At 48.9% G+C, this 20,055-nt stretch overlaps 1 protein-coding gene across 3 annotated transcripts in view; it reads left to right on the top strand.

Moving 5' to 3' along the window:
• The first annotated feature begins 3,990 nt into the window (after positions 1-3,990).
• Positions 3,991-20,055, top strand: part of LOC147736929 (uncharacterized) — a 38,603-nt gene continuing 22,538 nt past the window's right edge. Inside the window, exons 1-2 of one of the 3 annotated variants that reach the window (XM_086953867.1) lie at positions 3,991-4,097; positions 8,170-8,235. The gene's annotated coding sequence lies outside the window, so the exon portion shown is untranslated. Of the gene's footprint in view, positions 4,110-8,169; positions 8,236-20,055 lie in introns of all 3 variants that reach the window. The other 2 variants (XM_086953877.1, XM_086953887.1) reach the window with 2 other exon arrangements.

A 20,055-nucleotide genomic window follows, 5' to 3' on the forward strand; every position in this document is an offset into this window, starting at 1 on the left:
GCATGATTTGTTATAATTAAACCAATTTAGAGTAAGATTCCACATCATTATACAGGACTAATGTGCTTTATGTTGCATTTTCAAGTCTGTTTTGTAACACATAACTACCGTAATATTGTTTTGTTTGTCATGTCTGTCCTATTGTCTTTGTCAACATTAATATGCGGCTGATCATTCATGGCATGTGCTTTATTATATGTGCTTATATGTTTGTCCTATGTTGTGATTGTCTGTCTGTGTATTATTTAATCATCTTTTTACTCTTTCAGAAACTTAAAGCTGGACTCTATGAAGAAGGGTAGATATTAAATGTGCTGCTTTATTTGTGGGCTTCTGCTAGGTGACTTATACTAATGGGTTAACTTTAGCTATGTAGGTTGGAAACAGAATGACTTTCATTTCCTGAATTAATTATTGTTTTGTGTTTGTTTAAATAATAGTTTTCTGGAAAGTGACGCGAGCTAAAAGTGACGCAGTGACGCAAGCAAAATGGCGCAGAAAAATTGACGCCTTCTAAAAGAGGCCTGCTGATGTTAAGCCACAGGAGAAAATGTATTTTGAAAAAGATGACAAGCCTATAAACTTTTATTATGAAAAGCTTTGAAAAAGAACTGCTAAAGACGACTCTGTGGAGTGGTTTTGTTTGTGCCACGGAAAGCTCAGAACGGACAGGCTCAAGGTTGAAAGGAAGAGACGTGACAGATTTTGTAATGCTTGAACATGTTTGCTACAAAATGTAGCAGACTGAGGAACTGTCGCCAGGACTCTGTGCATGAACAAAGGCTCTGTGTCAAAGCCTGGTCTCGTGGTGGAAGATGTCACAGTTTACTGTGGTGTGAGGTGATTCAGCCAATGGGGAGCCAGAATTCAGCTGATGGAATGTGAAAAACAGTTAGCTCAGCTTAATTTAGGGTATAAAAATAGGCTCTTGCAGCAGATTTTTGGCTTACGCTTCTTGATTCCAGAGGGACGTGTTCTGCTGTCCGATGATTACATGTAAGGAAAGGTATTTTTTTTAAGACTTTGTTTCCAGGCGATGCGGGTAGAGACAGAGAGTTAGTTAGGATTTGGAAATGCTCTTTTCACTTATTTCTGCTAATGATTAATATTTTCTTGAATTAAACTCTCTTTAAAAATGCTGAATAAAACTTTCTTATGACTTTTTTAATGCTTGCTTAATAAAGTTCCAAAACCTAAGTTTGAATAAACTTTTAAAATGACAAGCTGGTCTTGTTTATTGTGAATGTCTGAAAACAAACATATTAGATCCATTCGCCTCATGATTCAGCTGCTCTGTTATTTCTATGGGCCTGGTATTGATTGGTAAGTTTGGTGGTAGATGGTGACATCATTTATGCAGAATTTTAGTAGGAGCGCTGGATCACCCCCATGTACCCTCCCCTGGCACCCCATGTATCCTGCCCTGGCCCCCCATGTACCCTCCCCTGGCACCCTATGTATCCTGCCCTGGCCCCCCATGTACCCTCCCCTGGCACCCCATGTATCCTGCCCTGGCCCCCCATGTACCCTCCCCTGGCACCCCATGTACCCTCCCCTGGCCCCCCATGTACCCTCCCCTGGCACCCCATGTATCCTGCCCTGGCCCCCCATGTACCCTCCCCTGGCACCCGATGCATCCTGCCCTGGCCCCCCATGTACCCTCCCCTGGACACCATATACCCTTTCATGGCCCCCCATGTATCCTCCCCTGGCCCCCCATGTATCTCTGCCCCTGCCCCCCATGTACCCTCCCCTGGCCCCCCATGTATCCTGCCCTGGCCCCCCATGTACCCTCCCCTGGCACCCCATGTATCCTCCCCTGGCCCCCCATGTACCCTCCCCTGGACACCATGTACCCTTTCATGGCCCCCATGTATCTTCCCCTGGCCCCATGTATCCTCCCCCAGCCCCGAATGTACCCTCCCCTGGCCCCCCATGTACCCTTCCCTGGCTCCCCATGTATCCTCCCCTGGCCCCCCATGTATCCTTCCCTGCCTCTCCATGTACCCTCTCCTGGCCCCCCATGTACCCTCTCCTGGCCTCCCATGTACCCTCTCCTGGCCCCCATGTATCCTTCCCTGGACCCATGTATCCTTCTCTTCTGTGGCCCCGCCCCTTCTCTGGCCCCATGGCTCCTCCCCTGGCCCTGCCCCTTTTGCCTCCGCCCCCCTGGGGGGTTGAAATGCAGCATCACTCCGGGCAACGGGTTCCTCCCCTGGGCCCCAATGAACCCTTCCCTAGCCCCCATGTATACTCCCCTGGCCCCCACGTATCTTCCCCTGGCCCCATGTATCCTCCCCCAGCCCCGAATGTACCCTCCCCTGGCCCCCCATGTACCCTTCCCTGGCCCCTATGTATCCTCCCCTGGCCCCCCCATGTATCCTCCCCTGGCCCCCCATGTACCCTCCCCTGGCCCCCCATGTACTCTCCCCTGGACACCATATACCCTTTCATGGCCCTCCATGTATCCTCCCCTGGCCCCCATGTATCCTTCCCTGCCTCTCCATGTATCCACCCCTGCCCCCGTGTACCCTCCCCTGGTCCCCCATGTATCCTCCCCTGGCCCCCCATGTATCCTCACCTGGCCCCCCATGTACCCTCCCCTGGCCCCCCATGTACCCTTCCCTGGCCCCTATGTATCCTCCCCTGGCCCTCAATGTACCCTCCCCTGGACACCATGTACCCTTCCCTGGCCCCCCCATGTATCCTCCCCTGGCCCCATGTACCCTCCCCTGGCCCCCCATGTATCCTCCCCTGGCCCCCCATGTACCCTCCCCTGGACACCATATACCCTTTCATGGCCCCCCATGTATCCTCCCCTGGCTCTCAATGTACCCTCCCCTGGACACCATGTATTCTTCCCTGGCCCCCATGTATTCTTCCCTGGCCTCATGTACCCTCTCCTGGCCCCCATGTACCCTCTCCTGCCCCCCATGTATCCTCCCCTGGCCCCCCATGTATCCTTCCCTGCCTCTCCATGTATCCTTCCCTGCCTCTCCATGTACCCTCTCCTGGCCCCCATGTATCCTCCCCTGGCCCCCCATGTATCCTCTCCTGGCCCCCCATGTACCCTCCCCTGGACACCATATACCCTTTCATGGCCCCCCATGTATCCTCCCCTGGCCCTCAATGTACCCTCCCCTGGACACCATGTACCCTCCCAGGCCCCCATGTATTCTTCCCTGGCCTCATGTACCCTCTCCTGGCCCCCATGTATCCTCCCCTGGCCCCCCATGTATCCTTCCCTGCCTCTCCATGTATCCTTCCCTGCCTCTCCATGTACCCTCTCCTGGCCCCCATGTATCCTCCCCTGGCCCCCCATGTATCCTCGCCTGGCCCCCCATGTACCCTCTCCTGGACACCATATACCCTTTCATGGCCCCCCATGTATCCTCCCCTGGCCCTCAATGTACCCTCCCCTGGACACCATGTACCCTCCCAGGCCCCCATGTATTCTTCCCTGGCCTCATGTACCCTCTCCTGGCCCCCATGTATTCTTCCCTGGCCTCATGTACCCTCTCCTGGCCCCCATGTATCCTCCCCTGGCCCCCCATGTACTCTCTCCTGGCCCCCCATGTATCCTTCCCTGCCTCTCGATGTATCCTTTCCTGCCTCTCCATGTATCCTTCCCTTCTGTGGCCCCGCCCCTTCTCTGGCTCCATGGCTCCTCCCCTGGCCCCGCCCCTTTTGTCTCCGCCCCCCTCGGGGGTTGAATGGCAGCATCACTCCGGGCAACAGTTTCATCCTGGAGTCGATGTTTGATTCAATCAGGGCTGTTCTTCTTTTCCTGCCCGTGCAGGGAGTGAAGCCAATGAGCGTCGTCCTTGGGTCAACCAATCAGAAGCGCGCCTGGCTCGCGGGCAGAACTCCAACTTACACAGAGAAACTGCCACTGCTTATCCTAGAGGGTGGCAGCCAATCCGATCCCGCGCTGTCTACCAGAAGTAACCAATGGTAATGAGGAGGATGGCAGCCAATCTGAACCAGTGCTGCTTCAGCAGTAACCAATGGGAGTCGTGGGAATCTGGGTCCTGCACGGAAGCGGTGGGAGCCTCGAGCAGCAGCAGCGGTGGGGGCGAGCCTCGGACCCGCGGCCGGTGAGTGGCTCAGTGAGTGAACGCGTGCGCTGCCCCCCCCCCCCCCCGGGCCCCTCATGGTGTCTGCGGCTCTCCCACGTGGGTCCAGAGTCCCCCCCCCCCCCCCGCGGCGGGGCCCCCTCGGTCTCCCTCAGTCCTCGGGCCCGGTGAGGGGCTCCGCCCCGCAGTCTTTCCTGCCCGGGGGTGTCGTATGGGGGCCGCATCGAGCTGAGGGGCCTGAGATGAGGGAGGGGCGGGGGTTGAACCGGTGAGATTTGTGTATTTATTTCTTTGATGCGTTTTCCTCTCGCGCGGACTTTACCCGAAGGCCTCAGAGGCCTCACCATAGGAAGAGAAAGATACAAATGAACAAAATGACAAAAGCGACGATAAGTGACATGAGGTAAAAGGGACAATTGTGAGCAAACAAAATGCACGGGGAGCGAACGGTGCAATACAGGAGGAGAGAGGGACAAGAGTGCAGGTTACAAGAGAAAACAAAGTACAATTAGAGGTAAAATACTGCAATAAATGCTGGACACAGGCACAAGAGCAAACGCTACGAAGCAATGCTGGCCCTTGAGCAAGTATCGACAGCAAACAACATGTGAGAGGAGCAAAGAGAGTGTGAGAAGAGAAGAGACGAGTGCAAGATACAGAAGAGAACCAAACACAGGGAGAAGGGTCACACTGCAATGAATGGCAGATTCAAACTGCCAGAGCACACTGGGAAGGCACTCCCACAGTCACGTGGACTCTATGCTCAAAGGGGTCTGAGGAGGCCTTCTTCAGGGCTGTGGCTGCAGGGTGTCCATGTTGCAGCATTCTTCCGTTGCGGAGGATGGAGGGTGCAGCTCTGTGTCGCCGGGAGTGAGGCATAGCCATCGTTTAGGGCTCTGGGGGACACTTGTTGCTCAAGGGGGCATCTTTAGTGCAGGCTGTGGAGGTTGGTGGTTTGAGAGAAAGTTCAATGTTAGTTATTGTATCAGAGAAAAATGTGGCGAATTCTTCACAGTGCTTGGTAAAGTCATTGGTTGTTTGTCGTGCGGCGTGCCCATGTACCCTCCCCTGGCCCTCCCATGTACCCTCCCCTGGCCCCCCATGTACCCTCCCCTGGCCCCTCCCCTGGCCCTCCCATGTGCCCCTCCCCTGGCCCTCCCATGTACCCCTCCCCTGACCCCCCCCCCCCATATACCCTGCCCTGGCCCCCATGTAGCCTCCCCTGGCCCCCATGGTTGCTAAAGTCATTGGTTGCTTGCCGTGCTGCGGGCCCACGGAGTCTCATTATTGCCAGTGACAAAAGGAGAGTGTCGGCGTGAGCGCAAGCGTCGGCGTGAGCGCAAGCGTCGGCGTGAGCGCAAGTGTCGGAGTGAGCGCAAGCGTCGGAGTGAGCGCAAGCGTCGGAGTGAGCGCAAGCGTCGGAGTGAGCGCAAGCGTCGGCGTGAGCGCAAGTGTCGGAGTGAGCGCAAGTGTCGGAGTGAGCGCAAGCGTCTGAGTGAGTGTAGTAGAACGTACAAGAGTGCGAGTTGAAGAGAGTGAGAGTGCACGAGAGAGAGTGTAGTAGTGGTAAGAATAGGAGAGTGAGCGTTAGTGTAGGTGAGTGAGTGAGAGTTGGAGTGTTGGCAGGAAAAAAACATCAGTGTCGAAGAATGAGTGTCTGTAAAATCCTCGACTGCTGCCTGCCACAAACGCCAGGAGTCGGTGCATCCTTGACACCTTCCTCACTAATAAGCTGTTTCTTTTTCGTTGGGGGGGGGTAGTTTCCGACCAGGGCAGCTTCCCTAAAGGTTACCTGCAGGGTGCCAGATAACCAGGCAACTGAAGCATGCAAGATGCAGAACAAGCGTGACCAACCAACAGCCGTTTCTTTGTGACTTTTATTGAAGTATCACAGTTGGACCTCCCCTCCCACTTGAAGGGCTAGAGGCAGCTCTGTGCAGTATTCTTAGTCACTTGGAAGAAGTGAGGGACTACAGTTAACGGGGGGGGTTAATTTTACCAAGGAAAAAAGAAATATATATATATATATATATATATATATATATATATATATATATATATATATATATATACAGAGTTACATGTACTGTTACCAATCTAACCCCATTTTAACTGCTAAGCAGTTGGGAGCCGTTCAATAAAACAAGACGTCAGCCGTTGCTTCCCTGAGAAATGGATCCGAAAATGAACAAATCCCCCTGAGTGGCACGTGCGCACCACAGGAGATGTGCTTTCAATTATCGCGCCCGTGTCTGGGCACTGTAATTGAAACCACATGATGGCCTATTGGTGTCTATTACGCATACCAATCGCTTAATAGACACCAATAGGCCGTGGGCGGAGCAATGCGCCCGCCTTTGGCCAATAGCGTGCAGTCTTTTATTAAAAGACGCACGCTAAAGCCAATGGGGTAGCTGAAAAGGAAACTCACATGCACAAGCTTGTGCGATTTCAGGTCAGCTTGATTTCCCCGTTTTTCACCTACTAGAGGTCTCGCGAGACCTAAAAATACTTCTCAATACAGTGATATAATCTGATATACTAAGGTGAAACACTTGTGCACATGAATGAAATACAGCTTTTGAATTTTGAGCAGACTATCACACTTTTACTGCAAGAAGTCTTTAAAATGAGGTTAGTTCTAAGATTAAGCAGTGCAGGACACCATAGTTATTAATTTCGTTAACTTAAATTAACCTTTAAATAAATGATTTTGTTTAATATTTCTTTTTTATGTTGGTGCAGAGTCGAATAAACAGCAGCTCAGAGCTGCAGTCTACACGTGGGCCGCATTTTAAAGGTCAGGAGGGCCGCAAACCGCCCCCGGGCAATGCTTCGAGTATCCCTGGAGTGCACTGCGACAGGGATTCAGTGCGTAGCCCAATGTGGTGGCCAACTCAGGACTTTTGTTCAATGCTTTAGTATTGCACGTTTCTCCATAGGGCTGCATGCATTTAAAAATATAGGTGCGGGGCAAGGACCATGGTGGGCGGCCATTAAATCATCATCTTCCCTATACTATGGAATCCCATATGATCAGGGATGGAGACGTCCTTTATTAGCTTTGTGTCTTCTACTCATTCACAATTCATTATGGGATGTCATTGTCTCTGTGTAAGATAAAGAATACAGGCCTGTTAGGGTTGGACAGGCAGGGACTCTGTCACAAATGCTTTTGAAGGGGATGATGAGTGTGTTATGCATTACATCGTAGTGTCCTTAGGCTCAATCCTGTATTATTTAAATGCAATCAAAGGAGTCCTTGTTTTGTAGAAAAGTTGCTTTATTAGTGTGGATAAAAGCGTGAACAGCCGACACGTGTTTCGCCCCTGTGGCAAATTGCGCCAGGGCTTTTTCAAGGCTATTTACAAAGTTATCTGTTCTGTAAATTTCTTCATTTTGTACACATTATATTTCAACATTTGATCCGGTTGATAAATTTTATGGGGTTGAATCCCTGGCGTGCTCCTGAGGATCTCCCGTTTCTCCTACCGCGTTCACAAATGCAAAGCTTATCCCATCTGTCTTATTACCACTGCATTATAGCCTAATCCACCTAAATAAAGTGGAAGGATATCTGTCAGGTTTGTGCCCAGAGTACCCATCAAATGTCAGAAGGATCTTACCAGTGACTTACACAGAGCAGAACGACAACCATTCCCAATGCCCCACAGGTGCATCGCCTGTTCTTTCTATTTACCAAATAGAGGTGCACTAAGGGGGGAAGGGGGAAAAGGAAGAAACTGCCTGTCAACAGAGGCTTCTTTTCCCGGGAGGTGTTCCTATCTTCAGAATTAACGTAGATAGAAGTGCTACAAACCCTTTCTCGTGGAGGTTAGAAACTGCAAAAGAATACAAAGATTTTTTATGCTTTCTATCTAGTCTTCTCTAACTTCTGTGCTCATTTAATCACTTAATTGACATACCTAATCAGTCTAGGACGTATGCTCCTCTTCTATATATTGTGAGTGATATTCTTTCCTGTATATAAGCAGTTTTTTCTATATTCACTTTTACAATTTCACATCTACTGGTCTTTTTATTCAGTTTATAACCATCGGCAGTTGAATTGTTGTATGTGTTTTCCTTCTAGGGGAAGTGCTTGTGTGAATCAGGAGGAGGATGGAAGGCTGAGGCTGATGAACTTTTGTACCCTCGGGTAAGCGTTTATCTTGTAGTAAATAGTTCTTAGGAACCACTTTAGCGTTCTATTGTTCCTTAAGTCAGGGGGTTTTATTGAGAGAAGGAAATATCAGGTAAGTCATATTTCTTAACTTGCGGACTGATTTGTTTCCTATGTACTGTGAAAGACTTCAGTAGCGTTATACTAGCTTGGACACTAATCTTGTAGATAGTGTCTCTGAAATGCTTGATTAGTAAACTTCTGGCACAACAGGATACTTCAGCGCCCTGTCTCACTGAAGAAACTACTCTAAATTAGAATAGTAGATTCTAGGTCGAGATTCTACTCCTCTCAGACTCCTTACCGCGACCTAGGACTGAAGAAACTATTACATTATTTAACTACGCAACTGCCCTGACTGAACTTCACGATGGAGAAACCCTGAGGCTGCTTCCTCAGGAATTCACTTGGGTGAAGCGCACATTCTTTAGCCAGCACATGCTTCCATTCCATTTGTGCCCTGGAAGAATAACTGATCTGGCAGCCCTCTTGAGTTTCCAGCGCTGCCAGCTCATTTTCTAAACATTGGTTTTATCATCGTTCGTTTCCTTCTTTTTGTCTTTGCCGTCACTCTACTCGCCACTGTTGTATGGCGTTTTAGGATCCGAGCGAAATTACCAAATTCATGCCCTTATATAGGTACAATTCACATTACCCTAATATAGGCATAGAAATCATACCCCTGTTTAGACATAGCCCATGCAGTCCAAATACAGGCATGGCTACTTCCACCCGTACCAAAACGTCACTATGATTTCTTGGAAAATCAGCATAAGCAGTCAGTGACCTTCCCTTGCTTGAATATTGATCTGTCCAAGAACTCATGGACTCTATGAAGAACTACTATTCCCTTGTCGTTCTTTCCTGACGTTATCAGGCCCAACTTTCCGTCAAACTAGGCACCTTCAAGGTATAAATATGCCTTCACTTGCTCTAGCAAGACAGGGCACAGCGACGCGCTTCGACCTCATTGCGAGATTCTTCTGATGTGGTGCCGTGCGACAGCTCCAGCGGTGACACCCTCCTTCTCTGGAGTTGCGGCAGCAGCAGCAGCGACGGAGACACGCTTCCTCTTCGTTGCAGCACGCTTCTCTCCGATGCGGTGCAGTGCGACAGTTCCAGCGGCGACACCCTCCTTTCTCCGGAGTTGCAACGGCAGGCACAGCGACCCGCTTCTTCTCGTTGAGTCTCGCTTCCAGCTCCTTGCGACACGCAGTTCCTCAGAAGGCCCAAAACAGCAGCAGGCACTTCCACAAGAACTCTGGGGAGCTGGGGGGTGAAGTCTGTTTCTGTGAGAATTCAGCAGGAGACAAGCTGTTTTCCAAGCCCTTGGAAATCCTTCACAAGTTGAAAGCAAAGTACACAAAGTTCCTTTCTTTGGCAGTAAGGTAACCACTGCTGGCCAATCCCCCAAGTAGCACTTCAGCTTGGGAATAGTCTCCTCAGTTTCTTCAGGTTCCTCTCCTCCGTAAAGGTTTCTTCTTGTAGTCCAAAAGTGATCTAATTTCATGGGAGCAGGGTCCCAATACTTATACCCAGAAATCCTTTGTTCTCTGAAGCACTCTGTTTACCAGACTTCTCCTTTCCTTTCACAGTGCCGGTCATGCACATCAGATGCCCCACAGGAGGTGGAGCCAGCATTGTGGAAGACAAGTACAGTCCTGGAGCACTTTGTTGACAGGGCTCCTCTTCTTTCAGTGTGCAGGGCTGAGACATCAGCCGCTCCCCAGGGGGTGGAGTCAGCATTGTAGAAGGCAGGCACAGCCTTATTCAGAGTTCAGGTGCACTCCTCTCTCCCATCAAGATACAGATCTCTCTATTCACCACTGGGTGACTCAGCCTATCTCTTGGTATTCCCCAGCCCTGTCACTCACAGAAACCAGACATAGGAATACACAACCTAGCAGAGGCAGGTTTGAATGGTTAGACAAGCAAATACCTACTTTCTAAAAGTGGTATTTGCAAACACAGAATATTAAAATAAACTTCACTAAAAGATGTATTTTATTATTCTGAGTTCAGGCATACTAAACTTGAATTTCCACCATGTTCTCTGAGCCTGTTAGGATTATAAAATGTAACCATTCTAACAGCCCATTCTGTCCTATGGAGAACAGGTAGCCTTGCAATAGTGAAAAACGAACATATTCACTATTAGAACATGCCACACACATCAGGGCTTGTCCTACCTTATACGTACAATGCACCCTACCCTTGGGCCTACCATAGGGGTGATTAATATGAAGAAAATGGAAGGTTTAGGGACTGGAAAGTGGGTGCACTTGCCCAGTCAGCATGAGCGTACCAGACTGCACACAGGTTCTGCAATGGCGGACCATAGACACATTTTACAAGGCTGCTTCTGTGGGTGGCGCAACCAGCGCTGCAGGCCCACTAGCAGCATTTGGATTTACACCCCGTGGGCACACTCGGTGCACTAGACTAGGGTCTGACAAGTAAACCAAATAGCCAAACATGGAACCACTGATTAGTACATCAATTTACAGTAGGGAGCACTTGCACTGTGGCACTGTATAGCAGTGGCACAGTGCCCAAAACATCTAACACAGCAAAACTACATGAGGCAACAACAAAAATGGAAGGGAGACCCACGCCAATGGTGCCAGGTCTAACAAGGAGCAACGTGGCCGTTTTTAGCCAGCTATACACCACATCCTGCCATTGAAGAAATGACAGGTGCAGAACTATTAGTTCAACTAAAACAACTAATTAAAATACATAGACAATATGTTCAATATGTCATGCGGACTTTAACAGTTCAACCTCCTATAAGGATTCCTCAACACACCCCTCACCAGGGGAACACAAATAAAATTACACCACAGACTATACAATTAGTCATTGCTAAACTGACCGCAAAAAGGGAACAAATTCCATTCTGGATAGCTCAAAAAAATTACTCCAATCGAGGCAGTATTTCCTGAGATTACCTCTCATGAAAAACACAGAATTCTAACAATCTGTTTACCAATGGGGATTGCACCACACCTGGAGGACTGTGACACTTGGGGTACAGTCTTTGCTGCAATCTACACCAAAGCATGGTGTTCCATCTTTGGCGGTAATACCAGACGTCCTGAAACAGATTCAAAATGAATATGGGGCAGAGCCTGCCTTGAATCTAGGTATGAAATTACTGAAGGATTTCAGACCGGTGTCCGCTATAATATTAGCTAATATTAAAGGTGAAGCAGCATCCGTGGCGATCCTCCAAAAACTAAAAGAACTTGATGTAACTGAGCAATCATATGAACTTGCCAGAATAATTGAAAAATCCTATGAAGAACTAGATAGAGATAGTTTGGGTGGGAAACCAGTTAAACCCCAACTAATAAAGTCCTGAAAAGGTATTTATTAAAAACACTCACTGTTCCCAAAAAGAAGTGGGAGAACACTAAACAAACTTCTAAAGAGAAGCGTTCTCAATCCCGAGGTAGGTCTCCTCAAAAGGAGCCCTCTGAAAAGAGGTATAACCTCAGGAACAGGGATAATTTGAAAAAAACCTGATAGATATCAAGATACTGATACACGTTCCTCTCGTACCTTTCAGACTTTCTCACAGAAATCGGAAAGAAGAGGACGGTCAGAACACAAGGAAGAACATGTGAAGTCCGAAGACGATCAACACGTTCCAAAAAAATAAGAAAACCCAATTCACCAAAAAGAAGGTAGCAGGTCTAAAAATTAGACGTGCCAAGGATCTTGAGGACACAACTCAAGAACGGGGAATAGGCCCAGAAGATGCTGGACAGCGCAGCCTAACTAACCGTAGCTCACAAGATCTTGAAGAATCATCTGGAGACAGTGTACTTGAATGAGTACATCCAAGTTGAAACAGCTGATACGAGGGTTAGTGTACCTCATAAGTTATATGAAGTAACGGTCCGGGTGGAGAGGGACATAACTAGGAAAATAAGAGCACTCTTTTGGGAGAAGCTCTCTAAGGGTTATGACATTCTTCTAGCTGAGAGACTGCCACCTGAATTTGTCAGGGAGTGCCCACATGGCGAGGACATCCATATGCCAGCCTTCTCCAATCATATTCCAAATCATTTGAAATACACCTACGCCAGAAAGTGGGCTGTAGCCCAGGCTCCAGCATTATATAAACATCATGAAGGATGGGATGAGGATTCCCCTCACCATAAAATCCAGTTAAAAACACAAACGACTGCAGAGAGGCAGTATCCAGTTAAGCAAGAAGCTATAAAACAGGTCAGGGAGATATTAGATCAACTTGAATATCAAGGGGTGATTGAAACATGCACCTCGTCCATGAACAATCCTTTGTTTCCTGTCTCCAAACCGGACAATACATATAGTCTAGTTTTGGATTACAGACATCTACACTCTTTTTGCAAAACCTTTGCAGTATAAAATGCACACAGTGCAGCACTAATGAACAGCATTGTGAGTGAAAATATAAAACCACATTCGATATTTCTAACGGTTTCTTTTGTCAAAACATTGCACCTGAAAGCAGGTACTTGACTGCTTTCTCAATTATGGGGACACAGCGTCACTTCTGTCGTCTCCCCAGGGATTCAAGAATAGTCCGGGGTTATTCTCAGCTAGAGTAACAGAGTTACTGCAAACGTATGATGAGGCATTATCTTATGTCGATGACATCTATTTAACAGACGATGACTTGGACAGGCACTTGAACAGAGTGAATACCATTATACTTGGAATCACCTCTGAAGGGTATAAATTCAATTTTAAAAAATCAAGAATTGCCCACCTCAACATCCTTTTTCTAGGATACAAGTTATCAAGTGAAGGTAAAATCCTGGCAGCAAACTTTTTAGAAAAGTGCGTGCTGCTCCAACCTCCAAAAATGCTGAAAAACGTAGTCCATTCTAGGCTTCCTAAATTTCGGAAGAACATACATTGTAAACCGCAGAAAGGGTGAAACCTCTCTACGAATTAATCAAACTTATTTCAAAACAACTAATTGGACTCAAAAACACAGAAATTTTGCGTTCAGTGCAAACAGACATGTTAGCAACAACACACTTACAGACTCGCGTAAACGTACTCAACCTTGTAATCCGAATCATTCCAAGAAGATGCAGATTCACGTACTTAACCTTTAAAGAAGGGGAAAAGTACCAATTACTTATAAATCACACTTGTACACACGAGCTGAAATGAAATTCACCTCTACAGAAAAAATTCTGACAGCAATTCAAACTGCAGTAGCAAAAGAGAGAGCCCTCGCACAGGGAAAATGCATAATGGTCGTTACTCATGTACCTGTCTGTGGGGGTTGGGTCGGGGCAACCTGGGAGGAGTCACAGAATCGGAGACTTAAAGTAAAGATCTCAAAGACTGTTTTATTTTTATGTAAGCCTTTCTTCTTCTGCTCGTTATCCTTTCCCTGGCAAATACTGGGTCCGTCTTGGTGTTCCTTGGGGGCTCCAGATTGTATCCGGTAGGACAGGCTGTGAGGCACTCCGTCAGGAACCGGCACCACAAAGAAAATAAACAAAGAAGGGGGTTTAGGAGGGCGTCCGGTTTGAATACTTTAAGGGCCAGGAGTGAGGGAAACCAGGTGCACAAGTGACTTGTTGAGCCAGGCTCCTCCCGCGGGAGCGTGGCGCGGCGAGTCGCAGAACCGTTGGCCTCATGGCTTGTCGCGAGCGTCCTCGGTCTGAGCTGCACGGCTCTCTTCGTCCTGTCTCCTCGGGTTCTCTCCACACCTCAGCTCACCGTCTCCTTTCTCTACCTCCAGGGAAACGCCGTCCGCTGTCTTCCTGGTATCTCCTTCCTTTTGGGAGCCTGCCGCGATGACGTCCATGAGGGGAGGAGTCTCGTTAAGCTGGAATCCCCAGTTAAAGGCGCCAGGGTTCTTTTCCTCCGCGGCCTCCCATCCACCCGGGTCACCTGGCCAGTCCTCAAATGTGAAAGGGGCGGGCTGCTGCTGAGAGGGGATAGAAATGGGTAAAAGAGGAACAGCCGACCACCAATCGTGACCGTAGTCCTGTCCATTGAAAGGGCATTCTACCCGTTACATCCCTCCCCCCCCCCCCCCCCTGGTTTCTCCCGATCGGGGAGAGAAAAGACTCTGGACAAAAAGTCTGCGTTTCCGTTCTCCGTCCCCTTTTTATGTTGGACAGTAAAGGTATAAGGTTGCAGAGACGGAAACCATCTGAGCACCCTCGGATTGAGGCTTTTGTTCCTATACATCCACTTCAAGGGAGCATGGTCAGTATGGAGGATGAATGGTCTGCCCTCTAAGTAGTATTGCAGCTTGTCAATTGCCCACTTAATGGCCAGACACTCTCTTTCTATGGTGGAATACTTGCACTCTCAGGGAAACAATTTACGGCTGGCCTACAGTACAGGATGTTCCAGCCCGTCTCCCCCTATCTGAGATAAGACCGCTCCTATCCCTACACTCGAAGCGTCTGTGGCCAGTGTGAAGGGTTTGGAGAAATCAGTTGATACCAAGACCAGGGAGGTGGTTAATGTCTGTTTTAAGCTCTCAAAGGCATGCAGTGCTTTTTGCGAGGCGTTCTCTAGCTCTCGGTTCTTTGTCTTTTCTCAGGAGGTCAGAAAGGGGAGCAGCCACTGCCGCGAATCTAGGGATAAACCTACGGTAATAGCCAATCAATCCCAAAAAGGCTCTGAGGTCTCTTTTGTTGGAGGGGAAGGTTGTTTTCTCGATGGCCTTTACTTTTTCCATTTGTGGGGAGATAGTGCCGTCACCGAGGACGTTTCCCAGATAGTTGACTCCGGAGAAAGCGGCTTGGGACTTCCTGGCATTGATGTGAAGACCTGCTTGTTTCAGAGCGGTTAGAATCATGTGTAGGTGTTTAAGATGCTCTTTCCATGTACGGCTGTATATTACTATATCGCCTAGATAAGCTAAACTAAATGATGGGAATGGCCTTAGAATGGTATTCGTGAGGAGCTGGAAGGTGGCCGGTGCCCCATGAAGACCGAAGGGCAGGACCGTGAACTCGTATAATCCTTCGTCTGTGATGAAGGCTGTTTTTTCGGTCTTCTTCATGGAGGGGCACCTGCCAATACCCCTTTGTGAGGTCCAGGGTTGTGATATATACCGCGTCTCCGATCCTCTCGATGAGTTCATCAACCCGCGGTATAGGGTAGGCATCAAAGGTGGAAATAGCGTTGAGGGCTCTGAAATCCACGCAGAAGCGCTTAGACCCGTCCGGCTTCGGCACCATCAGGATAGGAGAGGCCCAGCTGCTTTTTGAGGGCCGGATTACCCCAAGGTTCAGCATGTCTCGGACTTCTTGTCTCACTGCTTCCCTTCGAGCTGCTGGGATCCGGTAGGGTCTTTGTTTTACCAGTTTCCCAGGAGGGGTATCGATGCTATGTTCTACTAGGGTTGTTTTCCCCGGTATATCGGAGAAGATCTCCGAAAAGGGGGATAGGACTTCCTTAAGTTCTTCTCTCATCTGGAAAGCAAGATCTTCATTGACAACCAGGTGATGTACCGTGGTCATCAACTTTGGGTTTGTAGGTACAGTCAGGTTGGTTCCTCGGGGTGCAGGACCAACCCATTTTTTTTAGATGATTAATGAGGTAACATTGGGATTTCGAGGGCGAGAGTTGTAGCTTGTAGGTGGTATCCCCTATTGTGCCCACCACCTTATATGGGCCCGACCATTCGCTCTTGCCTTTGCTGGAAATGGAAGGTAAGAGGACCAACGCCCAGTCGTCAACCTTCATTCTCCTTAATTTCGTACCCATGTCATAGTATTTCTTCTGCTTCCTCCGGGTCTGTTCAAGATTGGTATAAGCGAGGCTTCTTAGTTTGCCCAACTTGGTCCTCAAATGGAGGGTGTATTCAAGAAGAGACTTCTGTTCCTGTTCTTCTTCGGTTTCCCATACCTCTTTAGTCATCTCCAATAACGACCTTGGTTGGCGTTCATAGAGGAGTTCGAAAGCTGAGCACCCTAGACTGCTCTGTTTCTTAGCCCTGAGGACGTACAGAGCCAATGGCAGTAAGTGATCCCACCCGGGCCCTTCAGATGTCAGCATTTTCTTAAAGGTGTTTTTGAGGGACTGTTTATACCGCTCCACGAGGCCATCTGTTTGGGAATGGTATACCGAGGTTCTCAGGTGATGGATATCCAGTGTTCTACAGACCTCCTTCATCAGACGGGATGTAAAGGGCGTGCCCTGGTCGGTGAGGACCTCTTTAAGGAACCCGACCCAGGAAAACAATTCCACAATTTTTTTTGCTATACTTGCTGTAGTCGTAGTTCTCAGGGGGAAGGCTTCAATGAACCTGGTAGCGTAGTCCACAATTACGAGGGCGTAGGTATGTCCCCTTAAAGACTTTGGCAAGGGCCCTATTAAGTCCATACCTACCCTCTCGAACGGGGTACCAATGATGGACAGGGGTTGCAATGGGGCTGCAGGGGGTCTATTGGTATTCCTTCTTTGGCAAATGTCACATTTCATACAATAATTTTGTACGTCCTTGTATACACCAGGCCAGTAAAAATATCTCAAAAGGCTGTCAATGTTTTTTTCTTTCCCGGAATGTCCAGCAGTGAGGTGTGCATGGGCGAAGAACAACACTTGTTATCTGAAGGATAGGGGTACCAGTAGTTGGGCGTTGGCCTCCTTCCTTGGTCTCCCTATAGAACAACTCCTTATGTATGAAGAACCGGGGGTAAACGGGGGGTTGTATGTCCTGTACAGCGTGTGCGCTTTCCCAAGCATTGTATAAGGTCCTGTCCTCCTTTTGGGCGAACTTAAAACTTTGGTCTATGACCCAGGGCTCTGGAGTGATAAGAGAAGGGATAGGGTTTGGTTTAGCAATGGTGTTTTTAAACAGGGAAAGAAACTCTGGGTTATCGACCCCTAGGATCATGTCCTCTGGAAGAGAGTCTACCACCCCTACTTTTACTATACAGGGATCTCTGTCAGGGAGGTCAATGGTCACTTGTGCCAGGGGGTAGGGTTTTATGTCCCCATGAACGCACCTAATGTGTACAACAGTCCTGGGAACGCACTGGCTGTGGAGAATAAAGCGTTCTTGGACCACTGACTGCCTGCACCCTGAATCTAGGAGAGCTTTCACAACATAGCCAATCATCCCCATACTCACATAGAACGAGGCTCCCATCTCTGCGGAGTAGAGGACTGTTTTGGGAAGGTATCCCACCTCCATTGGTTCTTCTGGGGGCCGTTTCCAGGGACATGGGCAGGCAATGTGGCCCCATTCGCCACATTCAAAGCACTGTGGCCCCTTCATCAAGGGAGATTCCATCCTAATCGGCCTGGGTCTTATGGGGTCAAACAGGATTTGGCTTCTTATCCGTTTTAGCGAGAGGAATAGGTTTCGTCGTTTTCTCATGTTCCCAGCCTGAGGAACGGGGTTGGGCTCTGGCGTAGTTGGCCGCCATTTCGATTGCTTGTTCTATGCTGAGTCCCGCATGTTGCCTGAGCCATCTCTGGGAGGCATATGGGAGAGCCTCCATGAACTTCTCCAGGTATATTTTAGTCAATACTTTCTCCTTGGTGCTGGACTCTGGTTTTAGCCATTTGTCAGCCGCCATTTTAAGGCGGAAAAAAAGGGTTTTGGGCTTTTCGCCCGGTGTTCCCCGTTCCTTTCTAAATCGAACTCTGTATGCTTCGGTGTCTAGTCGTAGGTGATCCAAAATCACCTCTTTAATTAGGTGATAGGGGGAATCCCCTACGGGGTTGGCTACCTGGTAGGCGAATTGAGCCTCACCCGCCAGTAAAGGGGCCAGAAAAAAGGGCCACTTCTCTTCTGGCCAACCCAGCGCTCTGGCGGCCCTTTCGAAGTTCAAAAGGAATGCGTCAAGATCCTCTCCCGGTAGGTACTTCTGCAACGTGATGCCCGAGGGGTTTGGGATGTGTATGCGGCTCTAGACAGGCATGGACACAGTGGGAGGTGGCACATTCTTTTGTAGGCTTTCGATTTGGGGTGTATTAGTGTTCTGGAATAGTTCCTGATCTGCCTGTGCTGATGTGAGCTGTCATTCTACCGCCCATTCTAGTTTCTCCTGCCCCTTGATGATGTGCTGGATTAGGGCGTCCATCTCTGTTGTGCAGATGGGCTGTGTTGGAAATCCCACTTCTGACACCAGTTGTGGGGGTTGGGTTGGGGCGACCGGGGGAGGAGTCACAGAATCGGAGACTTTAAGTAAAGATCTCAAAGACTGTTTTATTTTTATATAAGCCTTTCTTCTTCTGCTCGTTATCCTTTCCCGGGCAAATACAGCGGGGTCCGTCTTGGTGTTCCTTGGGGACTCCAGATTGTATCCGGTAGGACAGGCTGTGAGGCACTCCGTCAGGAACCGGCACCACAAAGGAAAAGAAAAAAGAAAGGGGTTTAGGAGGGCGTCCGGTTTGAATACTTTAAGGGCCGGGATTGAGGGAAACCAGGTGCACAAGTGTGACTTGTTGAGCCACGCTCCTCCTGCGGGAGCATGGCGGGGCGAGTCGCAGAACTGTTGGCCTCCTGGCTTGTCGCGGGCGTCCTCGGTCTGCGCTGCACGGCTCTCTTCGTCCTGTCTCCTCGGGTTCTCTCCACACCTCAGCTCACCTTCTCCTTTCTCTACCTACAGGGAAACGCCGTCCGCCGTGTTCCGGGTTCCTCCTTCCTTTGTTGTATTTCTATCTGGGACCCTAATTCGATATTCCCGATTCAAGCCCTTATGTGGTTTTAACAGATAATATCTTTATAAAGGCATAGGAATCATATTATGATTATTATTATGATTATTATTATTATTATATAAATTTGTAACGCGCAACTCAGCCCCAGGGGCATCAAGGCGCCTAACCAAAGATCTAGCAGGAGTGGAATGCGAATATTACAAGTAGGCCTTGATGAACAACCAAGTTTTAGGCGCCTTTTTAAAAAGCAACAGAGATGGTTGGGCTTTAATCTCTAGTGGGAGAGAGTTCCATACTCTTGGAGCCACATTAGAGAATGCTCTGCTGCCCCAGCGAACTTTCTTAATTCTGGGGACCACCAGCAAATCAAGTTCTGATGATCTAAGGGTCCTACAGGGTATGTGACGAGTTAACAGAGAACCCAGAGGGCTTGAGGAATCATCCGAAAGAGCCCTAAAAGTCAAGCACGAGATCTTAAAGGAGATCCTTTGTTGTATTGGAAGCCAGTGGAGGCTTTTCCTAGCTGTCGTGGCAGAAGATACATTGGGTAGGGCTAAAGCAAAGCGCGCAGCAGCGTTCTGGACAACCTGAAGGCGCTGCGTGAGTCCCTTGTTGACACCTGCATAAAGAGCATTGCAGTAATCCAACCTGGAACCCACTAACGCGACCACTATCTGGTTACGAGCTTGAGGAGAAAGATAGTGCACGATTTCTTTCAGGATCTTAATTACTCCCCAGCACGTGGCCACTGTTCGATTTGACCTGTAAGGTCATGGACAGGGAGGTATCAAACAGAACGCCGAGATTTTTGGCCGATTGGGAAGGAGATGGACACTTTCCCAAGGATGGAGGCCACCACTCACTCGACCAAATATCCTGGTCCTTGCCAAAGACCAGGATCTCGGTTTTATCGCCGTTCAACCTTAGGGAGTTCTGAATCATCCACTCCGAGACCATCTGCATACAGGTCCTAAAGTTGACGGCGGAAGTGGTGACTGAGTGGGCCAGAGACACCATGATTTGCGTGTCATCGGCGTATGAGATGACTTCTATCCCCTGCGATTTTACTAACCTGGCCAGGGGAGCCACGTAAATGTTGAATAGGGTCGGGCTCAAGGCTTACCCTTGTGGCACCCCATACTGCAG

Source organism: Lissotriton vulgaris, chromosome 1_1 (assembly GCF_964263255.1).
Source record: "Lissotriton vulgaris chromosome 1_1, aLisVul1.2, whole genome shotgun sequence".
In the NCBI taxonomy this organism is placed as follows: domain Eukaryota; kingdom Metazoa; phylum Chordata; class Amphibia; order Caudata; family Salamandridae; genus Lissotriton; species Lissotriton vulgaris.